This window comes from Balaenoptera musculus, chromosome 5, assembly GCF_009873245.2.
Source record: "Balaenoptera musculus isolate JJ_BM4_2016_0621 chromosome 5, mBalMus1.pri.v3, whole genome shotgun sequence".
NCBI lineage: Eukaryota > Metazoa > Chordata > Mammalia > Artiodactyla > Balaenopteridae > Balaenoptera > Balaenoptera musculus.
Genome location: NC_045789.1, coordinates 87,275,109 through 87,284,594, shown reverse-complemented (window position 1 = coordinate 87,284,594; position 9,486 = coordinate 87,275,109).

The window sequence follows — 9,486 nt, the reverse complement described above, 5'->3', positions numbered from 1 at the left end:
CATTATTTATTTTACCATTATTTTGTTTCCAAAGAATTGTTTTACAATTATAAATAACATTCTGATAAACATTTTGCTTAAATTTGAGTTTATTTCCACATGAGTAATTTCTAAAAGTGAAATCACTGGGTCACTTTAAGGTTCTTAATACATATACACACATATATATACATATAAATGTATATATATATGTTTTGTTTTTTTTGTGGTAAAATACATATAAGTAAAACTTACCATTTTAACTATTTTTTAAAATTAATTAATTTATTTATTTATTTATTTTTGCCTGAGTTGGGTCTTCATTGCTGAGCGCGGGCTTTCTCAAGTTGCGGCGAGCGGGGGCTACTCTTTGTTGCGGTGCGCAGGCTTCTCATTGTGGTGGCTTCTCTCGTTGTGGAGCCTGGGCTCTAGGCACGCAGGCTTCAGTAGTTGTGGCTCACGGGCTCAGTAGTTGTGGCTCATGGGCTCTAGAGCTCAGGCTCAGTAGTTGTGGTGCACGGGCTCAGCTGCTCCGTGGCATGTGGCATCTTCCCGGACCAGGGCTCGAACCCATGTCCCATGCATTGGCAGGCGGATTCTTAACCACTGCGCCACCAGGGAAGCCCCCATTTTAACTATTTTTAAATGTGCAATTCAGTGGCATTAGATATGCTCACAATGTTGTACAACCATCATCAATAACCATCTCCAGAGCTTTTCAACATCCCAAATTGAAACTCCACCCATGAAACGATAACCTCCCACTCCTCCCTTCCCAGACCCTGGTAACCTCCGTTCTGCTTTCTTTCTCTATGGATCTGACTATTCCAGGTACCTCATACAAGTGGAATCACACAATATTTACCCTTTCGTGTCTAGCTTATTTCACTTCGCATAATGTTTTCAAAGTTCATTCACAATGTAGCATGTATCAAATTTCATTCCTTTTTAAGGCTAAATAATATTTTATTGTGTGTATATACCATATTTTGTTTATTCCTTCATCTGTTGATGGACATTTGGATTGTTTCCACCTTTTGGCTATTGTGAATATCTCATTCTATTTTTAAATTTCTTTCTGAAATAAACTGTACCTGCTTAGGTCTCCTGACAGTATATAAGTATTTTTTTTCATAGTTTATTTCCCATAAAATTTTTAAACTTTTCTAATTAATAGGAGAAAAAAATCTTAGCATTGTTTTAATTGATATTTCTCCACTTGTTAGTCAAGTAGATCATTTTCAACTGTTTATATTTCCACTTTTGTGAAATGTCTGTTCATGTTTCTCATCCCTATATATATTAGAGTCTTAAGATTTTTCTTATTGTAAGAGTTGTTTCAATTTAAAAATATTTCCCCATTGTCAAATTTACTGCACATGTTTTCCCAGTTTATTTTAGCCTTTTGTTTTGATTAGGCTTCTTTTTGATGCAGAGAATATTTTTCATTTTAATGGAGTCAAATTTATCATTTAGTGCATTTGTAAATTATATAATTTATTTTAAGCTTAGAAAAGTCTTTCCCATCAAGAGCATATTTCTTCACTGATTCTTTTCACTCAACACTTTATCCATCTGGAATTGGATATATTGGTGTAAGATGATCTAAGCAATTTTTATGGACACTTCTTATTGCCAGTCTTACTTAATCTTTCTGCTACCTTGGCTCCTAACCACTCTTTCTGGAAGTATGTCTACAATTTTGTTGCTCACTCTTTCCTGGTTCTTCCATATTCTTGCTATTGGTTTTCAGGCTCTTTTCTTGCACCTATTTCTCTACCTGTTCCTAAAATTGATTTCAATCATTTATTCTTCTCATGTTGTACATGCTCTCTGACTAATCAGCCCCTTGGACCCATATGTGACTGACACCCTCCCCCCTTCTTTTAATCTTTGGCAGAAAATCCTACCTGGATCTATATGTTCAGTCATTAATTCATTTAATATTCACCAAATATTACTTGAACATTTACTCTACCAGGCACTTTTTTAGGCTCAGGAGATAAAATGCCTACTCTCATGGAACTTACATGGGGGAGACTGACAATATTCTAAGTACATACAATATATAGTATTTAAGGGCTATAGAGAAGTAATGCAGGCAAGGAAGTTAAAAAGTATCTATGGGTGGATATGAGGGTGCAATTTTAAGTTGAGTGGTCCAGGAAGGCCTGCTGAGAAGGGGACATTTACGCCAAGAGCTGAAGGAGGTAGATGAGGGAACAACCATTGTGGACATCTGTTAGAAGAACATTCCAGGCAGAAGGAAAACCAAAAGCAAAAGCCTGAGGCAATGTTGTACCTAGTCTCTTCCAGAAGGAGTGAGGGAACTGAAAGGCTTATGCAGATTGAATCAGGAGGAGAGCAATAGGAAATGTGGTCAGAGATGCAACTGGGGCCAGATCAGCCATTTATTGCTTTTACCCCAAGCAAAATGGGCTGTTCGCGAGTTTTAAGGAGGGAAATAAAATGATCTCTGGAAGGTGTGCCAAGAATAGCCTTTGGGAGAGCATGGGCAAAACAGGGAAACCACTTAAGAGGTGCTTGCAATAATCCAGGCAAGAGGTAATGGTTGCTTGGACCAAAGTGCTAGCTGTAGAGGCGATGAGAAATGGGTAGAGTCAACAGGATTTGCTGAGCGATTACATGTGGGTGTGTGAGGAAGGATCTCAGTCACTGACTGAGTTGGGGAGTAGAGAGAAGCAGGTTTGGGGAGAATATCAGGAATATGGGTTTTGAACATGTGATCTGGAGATGCTAATTAGATATCCAAGTGGAGATGTCAGTGTGAGTCTGGAGTTCACAAGACAGCTCTGAGCTGGAGAAGTTAATTTGGGAGTCATTAAACTATGATGGCATTTAAAGCTATGAGATTGGCTGAAATTATCAAAGAATGAGTGTAGCTAGAGAAGAGTTCTACACACTGAGCTCTGGGCACTCTGTATATGTATAAAACCACCATTTTGATAGAACAGAGGAATAAAAACTGAGAGGAAAGAGTAAGCTCTTATATAGGTTTAAGCTCTTATATGATTATTAAAATCTCAGAGCAAATTTAGCTTTGAGCTTCCTGGAAGCCAAAGAATGAATATTGCTCATCAAATTCTCAGAAGCCTTATTACCATTATTACTTCTTTCTTTTACTTTGCAACGATAAGCCACTAGCTTTTCTAAAGATCTTCTCCCACCCATTTCTTCTCCAGTGGGTGTACACGACTGTGGTTTTCTTCCATCTGTCCCACCATATTGTTTATTAGGGAGAAATAAGCTTTTAGATTTAGATCTTTCAACTCATAATGCAGTATTCTAAGAACTTCCCAAATGGTTCAATGTTGAAATATGCACGCACACACACACACAAACACACACACACACCATCATGAATTTGAGGCCTCATGATGTCAAGATCTATTATTCAATTATCTACATGCTAATGTTGAGTGAAATACGGTTCTCCAAAGAGTGCATATTTACTTTTTTTAAGAAAGTTGGTTTTTTAAAAATATTTATTTGTTTATTTACTTTTGGCTGCTTTGGTTCTTCGTTGGTGTGCGCGGGCTTTCTCTAGTTGCGGCAAGAGGGTGCTACTTTCGTTGTGGTGTGCGGGCTTCTCATTGCAGTGGCTTCTCTTGTTGTGGAGCACGGGCTCTAGGTGCACGGGCTTCAGTAGTTGTGGCACACGTGCTCAACAGTTGTGGCACGCGGGCTCTAGAGCACAGGCTCACAGTTGTGGTGCACAGGCTTAGTTGCTCCGCAACATGTGGGATCTTCCCGGACCAGGGCTTGAACCCGTGTCCCCTGCATTGGCAGGCGGATTCTTAACCACTGTGCCACCAGGGAAGCCCTATAAGACAGTTTTTACTTTCTTTTTTCAGCTGCTAGTACTTCCAACTAGACTATCTTCCCCTTCCTCTTTGTCTTGTTACCCTTTAACTGGTAACATCTTCTTAACCTTCAAAGCCATCTTAATTATTGTCTTCTCTAAGACAATGGTCTCCTCTATTGCCTTCCCTAGCGCCCCAGTAGGACTGTGGTTATACAGCATTCTCTTTTTACCCTTATTACTACATTTTTACCCCATTATGACATTTTTACTGTAAATCCTTATTCATACGTCTCCATCACTAGGTAGAGTTTCTTGGGAGCAGGCAATCTGTCTTTTTAACTTCTGATGCTCAGCAAGCAGCACAGTGACTGGCATTAGTAATCAATTGATACATATATGGTGAAAAAATTAATGCCCTTTGCAAATGAAAGAGCTTTAATGAACACAGAAAATTAAGGTTCGCTTGTTGTTGAGTGGGCTTCTAATCCACATCACATTAACTTTAATTTCTAAATTATTTTCCAAGTTTTAGAATAACCCAATACACTATTATATGCAACTTTTGGTTGGCTCTGAGGGAGAGTGAAATTTTCATTATTTTTACAGCCAGCTCATGTCTGGTACCCTGTTAATAGAAGGTTTTTTTTAAGGGATTATACTTAGATCACTATTGTTTGCCAAACCGTACTTTCTGTTACCCTACAAAATCTGATTGCCTACTATATGCCAGGGACTGTATTAGATACTGGACTTATTTAAGCTTCAGGATAGTCTTGAAACCTAGGTTTACTATTTTCATAGGCACTGCATTGGGTTGAATTGTGTCCTCTTCCTAATTCATATGTTGAAGTCCTAACCCCTAGTACCCGAGAATGTGACCTAATTTGGAGATAAAGTCTTTGCAGAGGTCATCAAGTTAAAGTGAGGTCATTAGGGTGGGCTCTAATCCAATATGATTAGTCCTCATAAAATGAGAAAATTTGGAGACAGACGTGCGTAGACAGATGGGAATGTGAAGAGACACAGGGAGAAGATGGCCATCTACAAGCCAAGGAGAGAGGCCTAGGCAGATCTTTCTCTCACAGCCCTCATAATGAACCAGCCCTGCTGACACCTTGATTTTGGACTTCTAGCATCCAGAACTGTGAGAAAATACATTTCTGTTGTTTAAGCCGGTTTGTGATACTTTGTCATGGTAGCCCAAGCAAATGAATACGGACATGTATTAATTTTCTCAATGACAAACAGAGTAGGCTGATCCCAGGGTTGATTGGTGTCAAAGACTTTTTGTTTTATTGCAAAATACACTCCTTGACATTTCAAACTTTGGGTGAGGGGTACAAGAATATAAACCTAAGCTACTGAATTTTCTTTAATAAACTCACTTTGGATCATTTGGCCATTAATTTAACAAAGCCTTTGCAGTTATTTAAATACTTATTTTATACTACTTCTAAGGTTAGTACAGTCTATAAATGAGTTCCGTGCTGTAATAAGTACTTTTTCTTTTATTTGCACCTGTTTAGTGCACAAAGGACAAGATAGGATTGGTAAAGTTTTTTGGATAAAGTTTTTTGGTAAAGTGTGGATAATCTCATGGTTTTATAGTCAATCTATATGCTGATGACTTCTACATGTATACCTCCAGCCTGGGCTTTTCCTCTGAACTCTAGACCTGTATATCCAACTGCTCATTGATGTTTCCACTGAGATGGCTAATAGCATCTCAGATTGAACCTATCCAAAACAGGCTTTTAATCTTCTCCACCACCCACCCCTACCCCTGCCCTGCTCTTCTCATAGTCTTTGCCGTCTTAGTTGATGACAACTTCACTCTTACAGTTGCTTAAGGCAAAAATGTCAGTGCTATCCTTGACTTTGTTCTCACATATCGTTTTCAGTTGGCTCAATAAAGCCAGTTGATTCTACTTTCAAAATTTACCAAGAATTTTACTATTTTTACCATCCCTTCTGCCTCTATTCTGGTCCAAACTGCCATCACCTCTTGTCTTGGTTGTTACAGGAGACTCCAAACTATTGTCCCTGCTCCTGCCCTGAAGCAACTGGAGTGATCCTATAAAAACGTACGTCAGATCTCATCGTGCTATTCAAAACCTTCCACTGTTTTTTTTTTCTTTTTTTTTTTTAAGATTTTTTTTATGTGGCCCATTTTTAAAGTCTTTATTGAATGTGTTACAACACTGATCCTGTTCTATGTTTTGGTTTTTTGGCTGCGAGGCATGTGGGATCTTAGCTCCCCGACCAGGGATTGAACCTGCACCTGCTGCTCTGGAAGGCAAAGTCGTAACCACTGGACTTCCAGGGAAGTCCCCTTCCACTAGTTTCTGACCTCATTCAGAAGAAAAAGCTAAAATTCTTACTATGACCTGGGAGACCCTGTACTTTCTGGCTCCTATATCTAGGCTCCTATTACATCTACTATTCTCTCCCTATGTCGACTCTAGCCATACTTACCCCCTTGTTATTCCTGGAACAGGCCATACATATTGTTTCCCCCAAATCTTCCTGCTTCTGGGATCCTCTCTCCCCAGATATCTGCGTGATCATCTCACCTTGTTCAAGTCTTTACTCAAAAATCACCTTCCTTCACCTTGCTTTTTTTCCTCCTTTATTACTTATCAGCATCTGACACTTGACACATATTTATCTTACATATTGTCAGCTTCCCCAGCTAGAACGTAATTCCCATGAGGTGCGTTTTTCTTTTCTTTTTATATTTCCCCATAGTCAAGGGCCCAATAAATTTTGGACAAATAGCACTAATTTGTCCTGCTTAGAGAGAGAACACTGAACTCTCATCTTCTTCCTTCTGGATTTGCAATAATGCTACAAGAATGTGCTCCTCCATAATCTGAACCTCCACATTTCCAGGCTGTTTTCCTTCTTTTCCATGTCAGAAGGCTTGTTCCCAAACAAGCCTTTAATCATTCCACTCCTCCAATTGCAAACACATTCTGGAACACCTTTGTGTAAATATTAAAACATTCAGACAAATGCCTAATTTTCCAGTTCCTGGCAGCTGCATTATGTGAAGTATGAGATCATTCATAAACTCACTTGATATTAATTTTTTGAGGGAAGAACTTGAAAAATGAACTGTTTTCTTGGAAGTTTTAACCACACCAGAGATTGTAGAACCATCATTTAATGATGACAGATATTATTAAACAAAGCACGAATAAATGAATGAAATATCTATTTTTTTTATTGCTGTTATGTGACTGTGAGCTCCTTAAGTCCTGAACGTAAGGATTGTTCTTTTCATCTTTGATCCTAGCACCTAATATATTACCTGACACTTAAATTCAATGTTTGATGCATGAATCATGAAGGGCTTCTCTTAGTTCATAATGCCTTTTATGCCTTGGTCCTCCTATGTCTCTGCCATTACTGTTATGTCGAACCCAAGTGATGTGTCTCCCTGAGTTTGCTTGGTCATAGTCTTCTGTTTGATGCTACATTTGCCATCCAGGAACATTACTGCACTGCAACAGCACCCTTCTAGGTTGCAAAAAGGATGCTTCAATCTTCCTTGAAAGGAGGCTTGTTGAAATCTGTGGCTGCCTTGGTGATAGTGGCCAAGACATCGTGATGCTCTGCTTGCTCAGGTCCCTCATGCTGCTTTGGGGCATGACTTAGTAATGTTTTGCTTAATACCTTGAATCCCCAGCCTTTTTTTCCTGGAGCCTCTCTGTTGCTACAGAGGTGGTAGGCACTGCTGGAAGCTGCAGGCTGCGGGTGGACAGTTGGGGAGTGCTGTTGGCTCCCATTCACTTGCCGGCTCAGCTCATGCATGGATAATGCCACGGCTGCTGAGAGTGTGGCTTCCCTGGCAGCTGCCTGAGGAGGCAGGAGCCATGATTCAGAAGTATGGGGGGCTCACAGCTCCTGCAGGAACCTTTGCCTGACGGGAGCCCGGAGCTCCATTGTTCTACCTTCCTCTGTTCCAAAACACTGTGGTCTCCCAAGTCTGCTACGGAGAAATCACACGAGACCCAGCAGCCAGTTCAGGAGTTCATCCCCTTGATTTTTTTCTACTTCCTTCCCTGCTTCATTTCCCCTTTCCCCTCACTCTTGCTTCCCTGGCATTGCACTCCCCAAGGAATTGTTGTTATATAAGCCTTTACCTCAGATTCTGTTTTCTAGAGAACTGGGATTCAAATACCATCATTGATCATCCCCTCAGGCATAGGCCCTGTAAAGATTTTTATGTGCTTACTTTTGTGGTATGTGCTCTTGTCTGTTTTTCTTGCGTTCTCTCTTTCCATGTTCCTCTTTTGCACAATTTAAGTGAAAACAAGCTCTTGTCCTTAACACCCTTATGAGCTTAGATACTAACAGCTATTTATGCACCAGGTACCTTTACAACCATTTTTACCTCACAACAACCCTGTCTAGGTACTATTATTATGAACTTTTTACCTTTTTACAGAAGAAACTGAAGTTAAAATGTTTAGTGACTTGGCCAAAGTCACACGGTTAGTAAATGGCTATGTGAACTCCAGAATCCATATTCTTTTTTTTTTAATTTTTATTTATTTTTGGCTGCGTTGGGTCTTCGTTGCTGCGCGCGGGCTTTCTCTAGTTGCGGCGAGCGGGGGCTTCTCATTGCGGTGGCTTCTCTTGTTGCGGAGCAGGGCTCTAGGTGCGCCGCCTTCAGTAGTTGTGACTCGGGGGCTCTAGGGCGCAGGCTCAGTAGTTGGGGCGCACGGGATTAGTTGCTCCGTGGCATGTGGGATCTTCCCGGACCAGAGCTCGAAACTCTGTCCCCTGCACTGGCAGGCGGATTCTTAACCACTGTGCTACCAGGGAAGCCCTTTTTAAAAAAATAATTAATTAATTAATTAATTAATTTATGGCTGCATTGGGTCTTCGTTGTTGTGTGTGGGCTTTCCTAGTTGCGGCAAGCCCAGGCTACTCTTTATTGCAGTGGCTTCTCTTGTTGCGGAGCATGGGCTCTAGGCGGGTGGGCTTCAGTAGTTGTGGCACGCAGGCTCAGTAGTTGTGGCTTGTGGGCTCTAGAGCGCAGGCTCAGTAGTGTGGTGCACATGCTTAGTTGCTCCGCGGCATGTGGCATCTTCCCAGACCAGGGCTCAAACCCGTGTCCCCTGCATTGGCAGGCAGATTCTCAACCACTGCGCCACCAGGGAAGCCCCAGAATCCACATTCTTATAGACATCATAGCTCAAATAAGCTTCCAGCAAGGACCTGGCTTTCCTGGAACCAAGATACAGGAGCGTCTCTCCTTACAAAGCGTTTAGATTCCAAATGGCTGTACTTATGGCCATGTTTTTATTCATTCAAACTTCATGAGAAGGAGTTTAAATTTGCAGTCTCCAGATGAATTTTCCACAAAAGGAAAGGGAGATGGGCAACCCTTTGAAACTTTAAAATTTTAAAACCCTTTGAAACTTTGAAATGTCCTTGCTCATATATGTTGTATGGCACCTTTTCCTAAAATAGACATGTTTTGTATATATTAAGTCCCCTTCATATGAACGAGTTCCATTCTGAGAGCGCATTCATAAGCCCAATTTGTTTGTAAGTTCAACAAAGTTAGCCTAGGTACCCAATTAACACAATCAACTACATAGTACTGTACTGTAATAGGTTTATAATACTTTTCACACAAATAATACATAAAAAACAAACACAAAAAA